This window comes from Cydia fagiglandana, chromosome 1 (assembly GCF_963556715.1).
Source record: "Cydia fagiglandana chromosome 1, ilCydFagi1.1, whole genome shotgun sequence".
Lineage (NCBI taxonomy): Eukaryota > Metazoa > Arthropoda > Insecta > Lepidoptera > Tortricidae > Cydia > Cydia fagiglandana.
This window is the reverse complement of record NC_085932.1, coordinates 9,102,182-9,122,406: the sequence shown is the minus strand read 5'-3', so window position 1 is coordinate 9,122,406 and position 20,225 is coordinate 9,102,182. Positions and strand designations below refer to the sequence as shown.

Below are 20,225 nucleotides of genomic sequence, written 5' to 3'. Positions count from 1 at the left end.
TTCAAAAGAAAGTAGCGTGGTTATATTCTCTTTGTACGTAGCGAGAACCCCTAGTGTAAGTTTGAACAGCGCGCCAACCGGGACGTATTGGAAACTCAAAATCCCATACAAATTGACACTTAACGCGTACGTCACGTCACGCTATCGAATGAAATTTACTTACACTAGGCTCGCTAGTAAACTAACTAAAAAATTAGAAGACTAGAAAATATAGATAGAAAGTGACGCTTGATTATTATTGGGCGGATCCTATTTGCATTTCCAATACTTTTAATTATCGGTACCGCCAAATTTTTTAATGATCACTTGATCAGTAATCATTTAATCATCAAATATGATTTGTTCCGTAGCATCTGATTCCACTTTCCTATTCGGTCTCGATTGTTTAATGGCTTTTGGAGACGAATACCAAATGATTCACGAATGATTTGCGTTTTCTCAAGCACGATTAAACAGAACATGTCTGTCTATTTTACGAGCATCTAGGAAGTCATTTGTTGGGGAAATTCCCGTTAGTCCACAGTGGGAACTAGGGCTAGGAACAACTGAAATGAAAAAATCCCACTTGTTACCATTGAGGTCTTTAGTTAAAGCCGCATTATTGACAGTTTATTTTTCACTAATGTTTGTTCTATGTATGTCTATTGTCTGTGTGTTTACTAATAAAAAACTATTCTTTTCTATTATTTAGTCAGTTGTTGACTTTATAGGTACAATTAAGTTTCCACGGCAGTGTCCAGTTGCCAAACGATAATGTATCATCACACAGGAAACTCGTGAACTTCACCCATCTAAAGGAATAGTAGTTAGCAAGTGTTATTGAAAGAACTATGCAATTTATATATTCGTGGTGCCGCTATCACCGATAAGCAAATGACAATAATGGCCGTGCGGCCTTCGCGACTATTGCGTTAGCATGGAATGCGGTGCGATCACGACAAGATGTGGGCCACACAAATAACCGAACTGCTTATTGATATCTTGCAGCCAATAATATAGACTACTAGTCAGTTGGTAGAGATATAGGTACGAGGTTGCGTTCCTCCGAACGAAACGATGACGCGACTGTCCCAAGTGTTCCATACATTCAATATATAACTTTGGCCTCCATTCACTCACCAAATGAACTTGCAAGCTGCTGCCTACTGGAACAAGATCTCGATAAAAATGTCGACTATTAAAACTAATTTTTCATCGAAGCAACGCATGTTTGTAATGTAAATAGATTAGCAGTTTCAGTGTTGCCAACTTGGCATAAATGATGCCAGATCTGGCATATTTTCACTCGCTTTGGCACCAAAATTTTCTATTTAGCATCTGGCATATTTTTTAGCATAATTTAGTCTAAGCCAAATTTGCACCAACTTGGCAGCAACAATATGCGCCATCGCCTTATGTGGTTCATATTTTCATATGAATTTTGATTTTTGTGGACGGATGGACGTCAATGGACTATATAAAGTTGGTCAAGCAGATCTTGTCAGTAGAAAAAGGCGGTAATTTTGAAAAATGTATGTGTTTTAAGTGTCCAATTTCAAGTGATATTTTAGCATTTTTTTTAGCATAGGTGATTCAAAAATCTTTGGCATAATTTTGGCATAATCTAGACATTAGTCTAGCATTTTTTCAAAATCCGAGTTGGCAACACTGAGCAGTTTACCTAGAAGTCTTATGTCCGTTCATACATCTCGATAATATATGAGCCGCGTGAGCTCAATTCAATGCAGATCCTAAATCAGAAAACGGTAGAACCGGGCTACTTGATCCTTCAATTTCGCAGAATGATTTGCAAACTGATTTAATGGGAGCGGTGTTCCGACGGTTGAAGCCAAGTACGGTTAGCCTCAAAAGCACCTTGTTATTTTTTAAATTACCATAGGTATTCGATTTCGAAAGGGAGAAAAATGATTTGAAACTTTGTCAAATCTTGATTTTAACCAATTATTAAGATCTCGTTAAATATGGTATCGATTGCGTTATTCAGGTTAAATAATAAAAACAATGTCTGGGTGGCATTGGCTTAATAACCCGGCAAGTAATTGTCGCCAATGATTCTCTTGCACAATGGTCAATAGCAACCATCGTAATAATTAAGTAATGCGAAATTAATTTATTAAATCGAAAAGTCAGTGTATTGCATGTTTGGTCCGAAGTCGTGCGTCGGCTATGCTAATAATCAGTGGTTCGCCCACATAATAAGGCGCCTCTATCATTAGTCTAACTAGTTTTCATTGGAGCTTGATGATTAGTGGAAAAGTCGAGTTTCTCAGCATTACAGAGATTGCTGATAAGATCTCTATCATACCGGTCCTTATGGTTATGAATCTAGCCATGCCTAATATTTAAGAAGATAGCATAAGCCCATAAAACACGTCATTTAATATGATCTTGCGGAGATCCCATTACGGACCCTAGGTATGTCCATTAGAAACGTTCAGAAACGTCTTAGGCACTTGGCCGCTTGGGACAAGTATATTTACAAATTCAAATATAAGAAGGCAAATTTTCCACCGCGTCATCCTTGTAGAACTCATAGTTGCGCATTTCCACAAAAATTCCGCTCTTATATTTCACCCATGTAAAAAGTATTCAATGTAAAGCTATCGAAATGTCATAAACTAATATCCATATCAAGTTTCATCTTTAAAAAAAAAAAAGTGTTGTTATAAGTGTATCTCATGTAAGTGAATTTTTGTAAATTCTTAATGAGATAATAAATGTCTTAAACCATTTAATCAAGTCGTGGGTTTAAAGGTTAAGTATAAAGATAGGCTTTCGCATTTATTATAATAAGTCTGGAACTTTGTATCATACTGTTTATTTTTAGGTACTGTCATAATCTTATAATGTTGTGAATCAGGGAAAGCGGGAAAGTGGTGGTGTCAGGGTCCGCCGGAGATGGAACCAGTGAGGCTTCACTAGCCGATCAATTAATGTTATCATTCCACTGATTAATATCACTGCTGACAGAGAAAATGTGGGACGCGTGAGAGAAATTGATATTGGATACTCTGGCAAATTGAGCCTCACTTTAATAATAGAAGGTTAGGTAATTGTAATGAAAACGAGAAACGTAACCAAATAGACCTTTCTCTGTAGGTAACGATGGAAACAGCTCTTGATTCTAAGTAGAAATAATATGAAAATTCCCTATTCTAACACAGATGTTACAACTTTAAATAGAAACGCCCTTTTAAGTTTTACTTCCACTGGATTAAAGATCCAACATATATTTATATATTTATCTCGGAATCTCTCTGTAACTGTTCCTGAAGTTTGTGTTCTTTTGTCCTACGGTGTATTCAAGCACGTCAATTAATAACACAAACATACACTGTATAATCTAAATGATATGACTCTTTCAGCCTATATATGTAAGTAGGTATCTCCAAGTGCTTCCAGTACCTATGATTTACCTAATCCAAGTAATCGGAATGTGGTGTAACATTATCTATGCGATGCAAGTCCAAGAATGTACGACGTACGCAGCGAGAATGTGCCGATGACCAACACTTGTGCGGCTTCACACGTGGCTCAACTATTGATTTGTCATGTTAAGTATTATTCCATAACTAGGCCAGAAGGGTTTTATGTCTAAAACGCACAATATATCACTTATGCAATCAAAATGTCAAGTTGCCTGCAATTATGTATATGACACGCTCCTATGGCTCGGCTAAAGGTTTTTTAGATATCGATGTTAGTTAAGTAAACAATATAGATTATCCGGGCAATTGTATAAGTGGCAAATGGATTTATTTACACCCGAAAATTAAGTAATTATGCACCCACGAAGGAACCCTTGCGATCGCAATCTTCTTGTATTCCTAGAGAAAGTGCATTCGCCCCATAGGTTAAATCACTGCAGGTGCAAACTATGATAGTATGATTGTAACATAATGTGATTTTTAAAATGAATTCAATGATTTATATTCTATTTGTGATATGCTTAGGAAAGGAAACAAAAATCAGTGTTGCCAGGGCTCTGGAGTCCTAAGTTACATTTCGTTTCCCTAAAAGTCACGTTTTTGCTGCTTAAGTCACATTTTTATATTATTGTATTGTATGGGCAGGTATAGCTGGTCAAGCAAATCTTGTCAGTACAAAAAGGCGCGAAATTCAAATTTTCTATGAGATGATATACCTTTGCGCCTACATTTTTCAAATTTGTCGTCTTTTTCTACTGACAAGATCTGCTTGACCAAGTTTAAATCGATTTTGTTAGAAAAAATTCAGAAAATAATATATTTCACAAAAAATCTAAGTACTAACTTTATATGATTTTTCTTTTTGAACATACACATTTTCATACTTAATGCTATTTGTGATCGATTTCATGAATTTTAAGGCGTATCCAGACTAGTCAATTTTTCGCCAATCTGATTAAATTTCTCGATCGAATCAGGGCGTGCGGACGCAAACGCCAATTTGGCTCGCCGAATTAAACCACCGATTATGACCGATATTACCGATAAAATGGAGTGCGGGCGCAAGAATACCATTTTGTGACGCCAGTATTTTCGTTTTGGGGCATTTTTTCAATTTAGGGGGCACTAATATCACCATAAATCTATTGATATTTTTCTTCCTGAAAATAATCAATTCTAGCAGCCTCACATGTGGATAAAATGCAACTTTTTTATCAGTTTTTGAACAATCACGAGAGCTTTTAAGCGGTATCCAGACGGGATGACCTAATCGACTGATTTGATCAGAAATAAAATTGGCGTCAATCTCCGATTTAAGGCGTATTCAGATTAGTCAATTTTTCGCCAATCTGATTAAATTGCCCGATCGAATCAGAGGCCGCCAGAGGCGTATAGAAAACTACTAGGTATACTATCAAACTAAATAACACCGTCATGTCAAGGTAACAAGTCTCATTTTGCCACGACTATTATAATAAACATGATGGTGGATGGTGGTGGGCGAATTTCGCAGACAGCGAAATCGACTCCACACTCGCGTTCGCGGCTTCGCCCGCGATTCACGCGCATAGTCTGGAGGGGGCTTAACGACAAAGTGCCAGTGCAACTGTCAACTTGGGTGCGTTCACTGCGTTCCTAAATGATACGAATTGCAGAATTAAACTTATCCAAAAAAATTCGACATTCGACTAGCTTGAAAAGTCACAAAAATTGCCTCATGATCGAAAGTCACGCACATGTCACACGAGAAGGCGAAAAGTCACGAAAAATGTGACTTTTGTGACCATCTGGCAACACTGACAAAAATAAAAATGATTTTATTAATATCTCTGGGCTAGATGTTACAATAAAAATTGATGATAGCGGTTCACAACGATAAGTGCATTTGAACGCCTCGGGCCAATTCCAACCAATTTATATTCAGATTTTAAATTGCCCAGCAGGGCTTCAATAGAATGCAATTTAGAATAACTCATACATGAAACGTAAACTAAAAATTCTACAATGGTATGGTAGGTATAGCAGGTATAAAATAAAAATAAAATAAATAAAAATAGCCTTTATTTCTACTATGTATTACCTTACAATAACTTGACTTACAATCTAGTATTTAGTTACTTTATCCTTACAGTTTTAATTACTTATACATATTATTCAATTAAACTAAACTTAAACTAAACTTTAACAATTATTTATAATAGTAGTCGCCTCTGTGGCGTAGGCCTCCCCCATGCATCTCCACATATATCTATCACGGGCCTTTTGCATCCAGTTGTCGCCAACTGTTTCGTTAAATATATCCCTCCACCTTTTTCTTGGATGTCCTTTATTTCTACTGCCATCATACGGAAACCATTCTGTCAGCCGTTTGGTCCACCTATTATCCTCCATTCTACATATGTGGCCTGCCCATTGCCACTTAAGCCGCCGAGCTTTTTTCTTCGCATCCTCTACTTTGGTAACTCTCCTTATTTTTTCATTTCTTACTCTGTCTGATAGTTTTAGTCCGAGCATGCTCCTTTCCATTTTTCGTTGGCAAACATCAATCTTTTCTTCGTCTATCTTTTTCAAAGACCATGTTTGACAACCGTATGTTAAGCACGGTAGTATTGCCATATTGAATACCTTTTTCTTTATACCAATATTAATAGAGCCGTTTTTCATAATTTCCTTATGTCCCCAATATTTTTTCCAAGATGTAGATATTCGTCTTTGTATTTCTTTTTCTGTGCTATCTTCGAACGACACTGTTTGACCGAGGTAAATATACTCTTTCACATATTCAATTTTTTCATTTTCTATAATAACATCTTCCGGTTTTCTATTTGTTAAAATCTTTGTCTTAGATTTATTCATTGCTAATCCAACTTTTTTGCTCTCCATTGCTAGCTCAGTGACCATATTTTCCAGAGCTGATGGGCTGTGTGCAAATACAACAATGTCGTCCGCGAAACGTAGGTGACTTAGTAGTTCGCCGTCGACTTTTATACCCTTCGCTTCCCAATCTAGACATCTAAAGATAGATTCTAACACAGCTGAAAAGATTTTTGGGGACAACGGGTCTCCCTGTCTCACTCCTTTTTGTATAGGGAATTCTTCTCCTTCCCGCTCTAATCTTACTTTGGCGTTACACTTTGTATATATATCTGATATTATGTTAATGTATTTTTGGTTCACTCCTTGTTGCGCTAATGATTCCCATATGGCTTCGAAATGAAGTGAATCGAAGGCTTTCGTGTAATCTATGAAGCACATGTACAAAGGTATCCTGAATTCTTTTGCCTTTTCTATTAATTGGGTGATAACTTGTATATTATCTACGGTCGAAAATTTTTTGCGGAACCCCGCTTGTTCGCGCGGTTGACATTCGTCCAACGTATTCGTTATCCTGTTAAGTATAATTTTCGAAAAAACCTTATATATATTTGTCATGAGACTAATTGGTCTATAATTTCCAAGCTCGCTTCTGTCTCCTTTTTTATGCAATAGTATTATTGTCGATCTTGACCACTGTTCCGGTGTCTTCTCTGATCTTAGAATATTATTGAAAATTATTTGTAGAGGTCTCAGTAGTGAAGTAGAGAGGGATTTTAACAATTCATTTGTGACGTTGTCTTGCCCTGGAGCCTTTCCATTTTTTTGACTTTTTATTGCATGTTCTATCTCCGAAATAAGAATTTCCGGGGGCTCGGTATCGTTGTCGTAATGGGATTTCCTTGGTTTCATTTGAGAAGCGTTCCTTTCAAAAGAATAGAGGTCCTTGTAAAACATAGTCGCTTCATTTATGATGTCCAGTCGTCCGGTTTTCTTGAACCCCTGTTTATTTTTCACCGTTCCTGTCCACTCTGACTTCTCACTCAATTCCTTGTAAGCTTTACGTAGAGCCCCTGTTTTACTTATGAAATTTTCGAATATTCTTTGCCTCATTTGCTTCTTGTTAATTGTTATGTTTCTGTTAATTTGTTTGCTAATTTTTGTTATTCTTGACTTTACTTCTTTTGTTCTTTTTGCTTTATATAGTACTTTTCTTTGGTCTAAAAGTTCTTTTGTTTCTTTACTAATATAATCATGTTCTTTTTTCCTCTGTTTCGGTAACTGGTTGATAACTTCTTTCAGCTCGTTTTCAATTTTGTCATATTGTTCTTGTACTTCTGTGGATGATTTTATTGAATTTATAAATTGACTCTCCCAGTATTCGGCAGTTTCTTTAGAGATAAGCGGTAGGTTTCTACTGTAGCTGTTGGACGTTATTTTTCTTCTAATAGATTTTTCATCTAGTGATAGTTTGCACCTGATCATTCTGTGGTCAGTATTGAAGTTTAGGTTTTTGATTATGTCGAAACCTTGGATACGTTTTGGTTGGTTTGTTATTATATAGTCAATTTCGTTGAGGTGCTTCCCATTTGGAGAACGCCATGTCCACTTTTTTTGCGGTTTGCATTTAAACATACTATTAACGAAAACAAGATGATTTTCTAGGGCGAAATCTAACAGTTTTTGACCGTTTGGGCTTCTTTTCCCGTGAGCGTATTTTCCTATATGTTTGTCTTCGCCTCTTTGAGCTTTTCCTATTCTGGCGTTGAAATCGCCCAGTATGATAGTGTTCTTCGATTTTGTATAGCTTATAGCAGTTTGAACCGTTTCGTAGAATAGTTCTGTTTCGTCTCTTGTGTATGCTTCTGTAGGCGCATAGCATTGGATAATTGACCAGGTAGAGTTTTCTGAAGTTTGTAATTCCAACATCGCCACGCGATTGGAGAAGCTTTTTAGGCTGAGTATCTTGTTCTTTAGGTGTTTTTTTATTAAGAACCCGACACCGTTTCTGCCCTTTAAACCAGCTGTATGGTATAATATAAAATCAGTATACTCTTCTATTTTCTCATGTTCTCTTCTCGTTTCGCAAATACCTATTATGTCCCATTTTATTGATTTTGTAGCGTGTCTCAATTCTTCTATTCTGCTGTCTGATAACAAGGTTCTAACGTTGATACTTGTTATATATAGGTGTTGTGTTTCTTTGCTTAATATAGTCTCATTTCCAGTTGACTTATTTGTTGGGGGGTTTTGGTCTAACTTCTCCACGGTGACCGGCCGGCTTGGAGAAAGTATATTTGATCTGTTTGCTTCGTTTGTATTTTTTCTTTGATGATTTGGTTTGTTCTTCTGGCTTCCGATGTGTGTTGATTGCTATGCTTTGTTCGTATCTGGTGTCGATGTTGAAGGAGTTCGGTTCTGGTACATTAGTTCGAAGGCGTTTATTTTGTTTATTTTCTGCCGAGCATTATCAGAGTTGGTAGATGTGTTCGGCGAAGCGGATTGTTCCCGTTTCCTTTTGTCCCGCGCAATGCTAGCTTCGCCTTTTACCACTAACTTATCATATTTTAGAAATGCTATTTTTCCCTTTTTTCGTTCTTCTTTTAGCTGAGGAATAAGTTCCCTCCTCTTTTCTAAAACTTCTTTGCTGAAGTCTTCTGTTACGAAAACATCTTTTGGTAGCTTTTTCTTATTTCGCAATATTTCATTCCTCTTCCATGCATTTAGCATACTCACTAGAATAGGACGTCCACCAGAGCCCTTTATTTTACCTAGTCTAAATGCTTTATTGATATCTTGTTTATAACATTCAATGCCGGAGTCGCTTAGAGTTTTGGCTACTATTTCTACCATATCCTTATTTTCCTCGGACTCCATGAACCCGTGAAATATCAAATTGTTCTCCTTTTTTCCATTTTCCAGACGTTTGACCTTTTCATTTAATTTTGTCACTTCATTCTTTAAGTAGACGTTGTCTTCTACAAGTGGTTTCAGTTTGCTCTCCATTTCGGTTAATATTGCATTTGTTATAGAGTTTGTGAGGGTTTCTGTTTGCTTTTCCATTTGTTTTTCAATCTTCGAAAATAGCAATTCAATATTTTTATCTTCCATGTCGACTTATTATTTTTTATGTGACAACGCTGTTATAAATTGGTAGTAATTTTACGGTAGGTATGGCAACCCTCAATTAAAATTTTGTGTATATCGGAACGCACAGAACGGACGAATACTTTGTTCTCGTGGGTTGGTAGCACTGCTGGTATGTCAGTTCTTGGTTTTTAGGTTTAGGTAGGTATAGCAGGTATAGGGTATTATATAGATGATCAAGAAAATTTGTGAAAATGGAGATGTGGACGTTTGTTGCTTATTACTGCTAATAGAAACAAGACCGAAGTGATCCCATAAGTGTTCCGTAAACAAAGTTTTGTACGGAACACTAAAAATGTACCATACACGCATAGATTGTACTGAACATGTGTTTTTTATCTCTCAAAGTACATACAAATAGATAAAGGATTGTAAACTCTTAAGGGTGCCATAAACAAGATCAACGCAGAAGAAGTCGCGGTGTAGTTAGTCGCTTATTTATTTATTCAATATATGAATCATAAATATTGTTATTTAAACACGTAGTATATTCAACGTATGATTATGAAGTCTGATAACCTGGTCATCGTAATTTAATCTTGCCGATTAATATTTTTGGAATTGAGGTTTATTGCGAATGCCTTAGTTATAGATTTGTGATAAATGTCAGCATAGGTATATCTGTATAAACTCATCCGCACATTTGTATAGACAAATATTATTCTTAAACGAAAATGTAAACATTCTAACCAGCAGCTGTGCCAAATAGTTTTCATGGCTGAAGGTTCCCTACATAATAGACAAAACGCGTGAAGCACGAAACCATTTAACGATTGTGTAAATTGAAGTACAAATAGAAACTAGTAATAAGTAGTTTGTAAAACTATTAAACTAACTAAAAATCGTTAAATAACAAATGTGTCTAAAAATGGTATATAGTATCAATAAAAAAAGCCTGAATAAAGCCTAATATTCTTACTTCATTTTTTTGCGCATGTTATAACCTTCTACTTCTTAAAAGTTGCATAATAATATTAATAATATTCATAGAAAAATACAGTATCTAATCCCAAGTTTATAATGTCCACAGAAAATACGCAGCCTTTTCTGAAAGTTTTTGACCAAAAAAAATAGCCACAATCTCTTGCCGGTCTAATATTTGCAGGTAGGTAGTGTTACCGCATCTTTTGAAAACTTTGGTCACAATTACTATTTTCCTATTCATTGGAAAATGTATACTCCCATACCTATATACTTGCTAGAGGGGTTGTCTAAATTTGTGACACCAAACAGTCGTCCGCCCCCTATGATTTACTGATTACGTAATAGAGCCATGATGGGGTGTCGGACACTCCTTAATGGTATTAAAAGGTCCATCAACGCCCCTACAGCCTAAACAATAAACATTGACCGATATGAAAGCCGAAGGTAGTTTAAACCTTCAGAAACTGGCAAACTGGTGTGGTGTTAATTTACTCGTACATCCTTCCTTACAATGTCTTGCAGCTAGTAGGTATCTAGTATCTATATATTATATCTTTTTACTTACCTACCTATTGAACGCAGTCTCAATCAGGAAATAAAATAAAATACAGGCGTTATAAAATTTAGATAGATAGGTCCTCTTATACAGGGTGTGTCTGACCATGGGGCTTTAAATTCAGGGCTCGATTCTACTCGCTAAACTGAGCTACTTTTATTATGGCATCAACCCCGAGATCCCGAAATTTTTTTTTACTTTTTCGTACATTTTGGCTCATCAGATGTCGACGTTTTCTATGGAAACGCCAAAAAAATTTCCCCGATTTTAGGGTTGGTCCCATAGTAAAAGTAGCTCAGTTTAGCGAGGAAAATCAAGCTCTGGATTTAAAGCCCCATGGTCGGAAACATACTGTAGAAGGTATCGAACTTTTGACGTTTAATCAAGACCAATTTTAGCGTTTATTTCTCTAACATCCGCCGCAAGGGAAGCCGTAACGCCAGCTATTTCTCGGAACAGTAACATCAACAAACGGGCGAGTTGTAACAACTAGTTCAAAGGAAACTCCTATTAGGGCTGCCGGGCCATTGTACCCGGTCTATAGCTGTACCCGTTCGAGTTGCATTCAATATTTAAGTGTTTGATTGGTGCTAAAATTGGCGCTTACTTTTATTTTCCTTATTTAACCTAAATACTTATCTAAAGCCAGTTTTCTCTTATTTCCTAAATTTGCAAAAAAATGAACAAAATACTTTAGACGTGGTAATGGCATTAAACATAGTAAACAAACATTACTGCTCCTTTTCATCCTTCGACGAATGGCCAAGCCGAAAGATATGTACAGACAGTAAAGAGAAAGCTGAAAGCAATGGCAAATGAAGAGGGTACATTACAAGACAAGCTATATAGATTTCTAATGATGTACAGGAAAACACCAAACAGTGCTACGGGTTTGAGCCCAGCAGAAATGATGTTTAAAAGATTATATCGGACAAGGATAGACTTAGTCAAGAGAGTACCAGAGATAAGGATGAAAAATGATAATGACGACAAGATTGTGAAAAAGGAATTCAGAAGAGGTGATAGAGTTCAAATAAGAATGTACGACGACAACAAGTGGAAATTTGGAACAATTACGGAAAGAAAAGGGTAACTTCACTACGAAGTCGAAGTAGAAGGAAAATTACATCAGAGACATACAGATCAAATTAAAAAGACGTCATGTAGCGGTGATGTTCCATACGTCTATTTACCCAGGCCAAGTTCACCTATCACAGAGCCTACACCAAGTCAACCGTATGTGGAAACAACTGCACCCCCAGAACGGGTTAATGATGCACAGAATGTACCGAGCCCAAGTACTAGGCAAAGCGGTGTGTGTGCCTTACCTATACCCATGGATGTAGCACCAGAACCTCCAACCCTAGATGAGACACAGGCAACTACATTGCCAAATACGGTTGAGAACTCTACAGAGCCCGTGCTACGCCGGAGTACAAGAAATAGAAAAGCACCAACACGTCTCAATCTCTAACCTGACTTTGAATCTATTAACGAGGGAGAGTGTTAGACCTTCATGGTTTACTTAGATATCGATGACTAGAGGAATGTCACATTTGAGTTTAGTTGACTTATTGATTTAGCTATCAAATAAAGCACGTATATATTTCTATATTATTATTTAATGTAATTAGAGATACAACAGTAACTATTAGTATCAATTATCGATAACCTAATATAGATAATACAGTATTAGTTTATAGGTAGAAAGGTAATTGATTCCAACAAGACCATTACGATCCATAGCTTAACGGAAGTACCTAGTGCAACAAGTGCAGCTTGCAGTAGTTGCAGTCCTGCATGCCCTGAAGCGCCGCGCCCGCAACTTTCCTTCCTCCATCGGTCGCAACAGCCACGTAACTTTATCATTTGCATACAACGTCAAATTATTCTAGATTTACGTTTATAGATTGCTACTCTATTGTTTTTTGCTCATTATTTATAGCCAAATTCACAAAATGAATGGCAATATTGTGAATTCCATCTTGTCTAATCATTACTCAACATATAACTATACCTACCTACCTACTTTTACACAAGCTTCAACATACAACAAGTCTTAAATATTCATTCGATTAGCTTATACACGTTATGGTCAATCGACTAAACTTAAATTAAAATGCAATGGTCAAATTATAGAGGAGGGATGGACCAAGGCCGTAAATAAGTTTTACTGAAAGTTATACTTAACGGTTCAGTTTAAACAAAACTAACCATGGGTGGCCGTAGTAAAAAGTGAGACTTTCTGATTGCAATGTAAATAGTTAAACATCTGTAACTAAATGCCCATCATCAACACAATAAGATTTTCCATTATATAAATTATGCATGCATTCCTTTCTATGACACGCAATGAATTACCATAGAATGTCCTCGTGTATTGTTGCTAATTTCTCCGGGCCCTTCACCGTAGGGCGAGCCGGCGCCGGCGCCCCGAGTCGACACCGGAGCACCCACATGTCTCACTGAGGCTTATTTGAATTCAATACTACGAGATTCGAAGAGCTAGTGTTCATTGCCTACGCCATCGCCAGCCGGAAGCAATGTGTTAACCTCTGTGTTGTGGTTGGACAACCCGTAAAGAAGTTGCTTACATATAAGTAGTTATTCTTTTGTTGTGGTAATTTGTGGTTTGTGTAATAAAACTGATTTATAAACGTTCCGTCTTAGATGTAGCTAATTTTATTTCAGTTCTGATCTCAGATATAATAAAAGTTTTGGAAAGGAAAGGCCACCAAAGACAGTATACGTGTATTTTTTTACAGAATCTACAAACATTTATGAAAATATGAAATACACATATAAGCTGCCTTTTTTTGGAGATTATTTTACCTAATAAAGCTAGCAAAACCTTGATATTCAACTCCAATGGTGTATTGACTGAATGAAGTAGCTATGTACCTGTTCCTAACCTCAAATAGCTCGTCACGGGGCAGCGACTTGCTCAGTGGCATGAACAGTTAGGTACGAGAGGGCGTTAGAAAAACGGCGCGGCCTCGCGGGACCAGTCCACCCACGATGCTACCAGTCCAGTCCTAATGCTCTGCCCTTATTGGTACTAGTCCGTCGATAACGCACTTTTTGTCGCACCATGTGTCAAAGCACTCTGAACACATTTCATCGTTTTTAACAATTCTTGCAAAAGTATTCAAACATAGTGGTTTGGTTTATAAAGATATCTTTTATAAGGCCTTAGCCTTTTGGTTCAAATCATGCATGATGCAATATCTTTAACGGAGAAAAGACACAACACAACTACCAACCTAACTATGAAATATCACACGGACTTTGAATTTAGTTTATGTTATCGTTATCGTCACAATCCTAAAACCTAATTTGCCCGTAACTAAAACTATTGATGTAATGGTGCAGGATTTACGAAGGCTTCATTAGGATTAAAGGATTTATCCGTCACTAAACATGAAGTAATGAAACCCTGTCAAATAGCTAAATCTGGAGACTGTCGGCCATTTACGTAAGTCCGAGTTAATGTTTAACTTAAACCAATTAAGTACTACCTACGCACTAAATACTTATTTCATTAACACTGGGTTAAATGGGTTTAACGCATTAAGGCAATTATGTCAAAGGGATTATCTTAGTGATTCAATATTTTATGTTCTAGTCGCAGTGATAATAATAGGTAGGCATTGGGCGAATAAAAGTGTAACCGGCGACACGCGGCAGGTCATCATAAACACGCAGTGAACTCCACAGAAACAGTCAAGCCAGTATGAAAATACAGATCACCTCATCTACGAGTCTTCTTCCTCGCGTTATCCCGGCATTTCGCCACGGCTCATAAGAGCCTGGGGTCCGCTTGACAACTAATCCCATGATTTGACGTAGGCACTAGTTTTTACGAAAGCGACTGCCATCTGACCTTCCAACCCAGAGGGTAAACTAGGCCTTATTGGGATTAGTCCGGTTTCCTCACGATGTTTTCCTTCACCGAAAAGCGACTGGTAAATATCAAATGATATTTCGTACATAAGTTCCGAAAAACTCATTGGTACGAGCCGGGGTTTGAACCCGCGACCTCCAGATTGCAAGTCGCACGCTCTCACCGCTAGGCCACCAGCGCTTCACCTCATCTACGAGTATTAGGCACTAATTCAGGAGCACTACCGCTTCTTTTAGCTGCTTTCACGTTTACGACCTGTACCCAAGTATATTAGAAATAATTATAAAGTAGCGTAGTATATTTCACTTTTTAGTACTGAATAGTGACGGAGTTGCTTCGTCGGTGAATTTGTTCCACATGATTGTAACGCGCAGGAAACTTCAAACTAGACACGACCATCAGCAAAGAAGACGCGGACTAAGGGTCGGTTGCACCAAACTGTTCGTATCGTTAAAGAGTTCGCTAAATTTTTATGTATGGAAAGTTTCATAGTATCGCGCTGGGGCGCGCCGGCTGACGTTGATCAGTCTGTCAAATGTGGTTGGTGCAACTGGCCCTAAGAAGAGAAGATTGTAACATTTGTAACCTATGAAAATCATAGATATTTATTGTTGAAGTAAGTACCGGTCGGAATGTTGCAGGTTACTAGACTAACTAGTTGCTATAGAGGTTACTGCGGTTGCGATCACGCGATAGCGCATAGGTCACATAACGTCCACGTCGTTTTGTTCGAATCGATAAATAATATGAACAGGTAAGTTGCCCGAGTCTATGATAAGTAAATACATGCATTGAGCGCTAGAACCTGGCCTTTGAATGTTTCCTAATTTGGCATTGAATTGAACCTCGGCGTTGATAGTGGTACCGAAGCCGCTCTGTTTGAAATCGCAGTGCGTTCAAATTTTAATTTAATGCACGAATTCCTGCACGATTGGGCATTCCACGGACTCGTTCTTAATTAGGTATTTTAAATGAGTCGAGAGCCAAAGCCAACCCAAAACTTAAAGTGCAAGCTAACACATGAAGGCGGTATTTAAACGCGGTGCTCTGCTCAGTGACTATCCGGTTTGGAAATTACGAATCAGCAAAAACAGTAGGCCGGCGCGTTAGTCAGCAGCGCTAAAATTGAGCTTGTCAATCCATGGGCTGTCAAAAGAAAACCGATATGAATTATAAAACTTGGCAACCAGTCAGAAATGTCAAAATAACACACATTAAAATATTATTTACTCAAACGCTTGCCGGTAACGTGCCAAGATAAATAAACATCATGCTAGTGTAACACGGTCCAGGCCTCCAAGTCCGGGCTGGATCTGTGATATTCACAGTTGTAAATTACCTCTAAAGGCCTTACCTCTTGGGCCAGCGAGGGCCAGTCTGGGGGACGCATTATGCGTTAGAGGGAGCAAGTAATATAGCTATCTCATTCTACCGCATGGCTGCGTCCCTTGGACTGGCCTGCGTTGGCCTAATATGTACAGGGGCCTTACCTAGAAGTATTACCTAGTACCTACCTACATGTACTGTCACTAGAATGAAATGAAAAAAGCGGGTTGTATCTCCAATGTCAACTTAATATAAATTTGCTCAGGGTTTGGAGGGCTGGTCCACATCCAGTAATAATACTTCTCGTCTCTCATTAGATTTGACGCAGCGGCCATTGAAGCGCCATTTTTGTGCGGCGATGCGTCGGCGCAGGCCGTGCGCGTGCCGCCACAATTAACAAGGTATTCGCAGCTGCCTGCTCATTACACTGTTTCTTTTATAACGTTAAGGACTACTCGTAATTTCCTATAACATCATACCTACATTGTATATTATGTTAAACTAGCTTGAGCCTGCCATATTCGCAAGAAAACTATATTATGGCCTTTCTGGGACTCAAATTACTTCCAAATCGCGTGAAGAGGTAACAAAAAGAGTTACTCGTACTTTCACATTTGTAATATTAGTATAGGGATTGTAATAGTTATTTGTACAACAAGAGATCAAAGTTTGATATTTCTTCGAGTGCTTATTTTGAGTCCCGTGCAAGCGAAAGATTCTATAATAGATTCACGAGCGTAGCGAGTGAATCTAATTTAGAATCTTGAGCGTAGTAAGGGATTCAAAAGCGCACGAGATGTAAATAACTTTGATCTCGTGTAGTACACAAAATTTTTCACCCTAAGCAGTGAGAACATACCTTGTAATACTTTATTTTTAAACTAAGGGTCCTGAAGGGGATAAAACAAACAACCCGATAGTGGACAGGTACAATTTAATTGCCGGCCTGGTTAAGTTTACACTTTGGAGCTTAAACACTACTTAACGACTTATTGATAGTAAACTAAACTTATATTTATCTAACCGGGTTTTAATTATTGTTGGTGATACTTGGTCGATTGCGCTATTGGATAGTTAATACTAAAAGGTGAATAGTCCAAAATCGCAGTTTAGGAAAAAGTAGTGAAAGGCTTAGCTGCACTGTAGCGACAGTCGACGGCTCTCTCTCGACCAGATGGCCGGAGGTTCCAATAGCTCCGACTCTGGCGGGGCCAGCTGCACAGGTCGACTGGCACAGAATCTGGCCTACCAAAGGCCGCGCCCCTAGTAGACACCTCCTGGAAAATTCCGGGTACGGGATTAGTTCCACTGGCTCAGGTCACGCCAAGAATCTGTGGTCCGTGCCACGTGAGAGTCCGTTTCACATAGGAACAAGGGTTTCCATGCGTAACCCTTTGGGGTTATATTACAGTATAGAATTCAGCGCTACGCGGGATACTTTTATGTGGCCGCATGGCACGCCATACAATTTCTGACAAAAGTATATGAACGACGCCTTACCTGTCGGAGGAAAATCGTCTTGCCGGGGTTTATGAGTGATCGAATATCAACTCCGAAGTGCCCAGGACGCTCCTGGTTCGCCCTTTCGGGAAACGGGTTAACCTCAAGGTACACCTGAGGGCAGGCTGAAATAAACGGTTCACGTCAATAATCGCATAATCCAACAACAGATTCCGAATTTCACGGTCTTCACAAACGAATGTAAGATTACTTACCAAAGATGAGAACGTTGTCCCAATTATTTAATATAAAGCCGAGCCCGGCTAGGTCGGGGAAGAAAATCCAAGTCCCAAAATGGCCGAATCATTCTCCCTCGGTGCCTCCTCTTCGATGTTGCCAGGGTTACAATCCCAAGGCATTTAACAAAACTGACGTGAAATTCTAAATACGGAAATTAGAACAGAGCGTGGTAAACGCTGCTGGACAAGCACGGTATGATATTTTTAAGAAAGGGAAAGGAAGACTCGACAATCTATACATTCTTACCCGTTCATGGAGAATGATAATAATTATTTTGGTAAGAACTAGTTGGCGATCGAACTGGTTTCGAAGGGATTCAGACCTATCTCCCTGGCAACACGGAATCGCTGCCAACTTGACAGTCCATCGACACTATTCGAGACACAGATTTAATCGCCCGTCCGGCTTCATAGAAGTATTTTGTTATCTAAATATTTTTCCATTACACACCCCCCTAACCAGGAGAATTTTACGACAGAGGCAAAAGACGAAGGAGTAAAATTCCAGCTCGCCCTCGAGCTGTGTCACCAGCCGAACGGTGTAAGGAGAAGGGAATCTAAGGACTTCCCTAGGACGTGGATTACGGCCCACAATCGCACGTCGATTTGTCCCTTGGCATCAATTGAGTCCGCGGGGCCGTCGCTGGAAACAATCGCATCTAGGCCTACGGGACAAAACAAAGAGAAAACAAAAAAAAAATTGAAGCCAACGTCGCTTCAATGGACAAACAAAATAAAAAAAATAAATAAATAAAGCGCTTTCCCAAAAGATAATAGACTACCCGGATTGTGGAGTATTGGTACGTCTCGTTACAGGAGTCAAGTGGTGTGGACAGAACTTGGCTTGCAGTCTTTTATGTGCCATTTACCCAGACGCTTCCCATTCTCATCTTCCAACTCGTAGACTAAACGGGATATTTTCCGAATGACGCGACATTTGTCATATTTGGGTGCTAGCTTCGCCGAGAAGTATTTACCGGCGTTGCTCTGCTTGAAGGTGCGTTTCCACACTTCGTCTCCGACGTTGAATTCTATATCACGACGTTTATCATTGTAATACTTGATGTTGCGGTCATGAGCTTTCTGTAATAATTCCTTCACGGTCGGGTAAATGGCCCTAAGGGTCTTAATCTTGTCGAGGTACTCTCCCCGGGGGGAAAAAACGATTTCGTCGACCTCCTCGGGGTCGTCGTAAATTGTGCCATCCGGTACTGCTTGGCGTCCATGCACGAGCAGGAACGGAGTATATGATGTTGTTTCATTGACTGAGGTATTTAAAGCGAACTGTATACGAGAAATATTCACGTCCCACGAGCGATGATCCGATTCAACGAACGTTGATATTGCTGTTACTAGGGTCTTGTTGTAACGCTCTACGGTGTTGACCTGGGGACAGTAAACGGGGGTGTAGTGTAGTTGTGGGATATTGTAGTTGGCGAACAACTTCTGAACGTCCCCGCCGGTGAAGTAGGATGCATTATCCGCAATAATTGTTTGGGGGATACCATGGATCATGAATACATGATCTTCTAATCTCTGGGAAATTACAGCCCCGGTTGCACGTCTCAAGGGAAACAACATACAGTATTTAGTAAAACAACATACTACTACCAATATATAAGTGTTTAGTTTCCTTGAGGGTGGTAGCGGTCCAACCAGGTCTATACTGAGGCACTGAAAGGGCCGACTGCAAACTTTCGCACTTCCCATGAAGCCTGGAGTCGGTTGTTGGCTGTGTTTATAAGCGGCACACACCGAGCAATTGGCGACGTATCGGACTACATCTTCATACATCCGTGGCCAGGAGTAACGAAGTTTTAACCTGTTATACGTTTTAGCGGTACCTAAATGTGCAGCAGTGGGGACTGCATGGTTAGCATGCATGATTTCTTCACGAAATTCCACTGGTATCACCTCTTTCCACTCGAAATCGGTAGTTAAGGCATTCTTTGATTTGGTGTAGCGATAAAGGCGACCATTTAACAATTGATAATTAGGTACCGATCCTGGGTTGGATTCACATTTGTTATAGATCTGCGAATACCAAGGGTCATTATTAGTGGTGTTTGTATCAATTAAACAGATGGGAACTGCCCTTGATAAGGCGTCCGGTACGATATGTTCTGAGCCTCTCCGGTGCTCGATTGTGAAGTTATAAGGTGAGAGACGACAACCCCATCTTTCGAGGCGCCCCGTGGGGTTTTTGAGATTAAGGAACCACTTCAAACTGGCGTGGTCTGTAACAATCCTAAATTGACGACTTCCTTCCAGGTATGGTCTGAAGTGTTCTACAACATTGACCACCGCCAAAGCTTCTCTCTCAGTGGCGGAATAATTTCTTTCTTGAGGCGTGAGGGATCGACTGTAATACGCCAGTGGGTGTTCCT

The 20,225-nt window shown here is 38.9% G+C and overlaps 1 protein-coding gene across 1 annotated transcript in view; it reads right to left on the bottom strand.

The window, feature by feature from the left end:
• The window catches only part of LOC134680446 (anaphase-promoting complex subunit 11-like), a 71,009-nt gene that overhangs the window by 1,784 nt on the left and 49,000 nt on the right, over nt 1-20,225 (bottom strand). The window lies entirely within an intron of this gene.